The sequence below is a fragment of the Octopus bimaculoides genome, chromosome 8 (assembly GCF_001194135.2).
Source record: "Octopus bimaculoides isolate UCB-OBI-ISO-001 chromosome 8, ASM119413v2, whole genome shotgun sequence".
NCBI classification, from domain to species: Eukaryota; Metazoa; Mollusca; class Cephalopoda; order Octopoda; family Octopodidae; genus Octopus; species Octopus bimaculoides.
In genome coordinates, this window is record NC_068988.1 from 65,829,607 (window position 1) to 65,829,973 (window position 367).

The following is a 367-nucleotide window of genomic DNA, read 5'->3' on the forward strand; positions in this document are numbered from 1 at the left end:
CAGTTGAATATTATTTTCCCCTTACATTAAACCCCATTTGATAACAAAAAAAGAGGATTTAGCGGAAGAGGGATGTAATGGCTGTTGGCCAAATGTTTGAGTATTGCGGTCAGAAATTAATTAGCGAAAGAATAAGTTGATGGATACATGAATTTATGTATTTGCATATATTTTATGGATATTTGTGCATGTATATATGTGTGTGTGTGTGTGTGTGTGTGCTCACGTGCATTCACATGCGTATGTGTGTGTGTGCGTAACTGTTTGTGCGTATGTATGTAAACTTACATCTTTATTGGTATGCATTTATGTATATATAAATATATATATATATATGTCAATGTGTATGTCTATACATGTATGTATA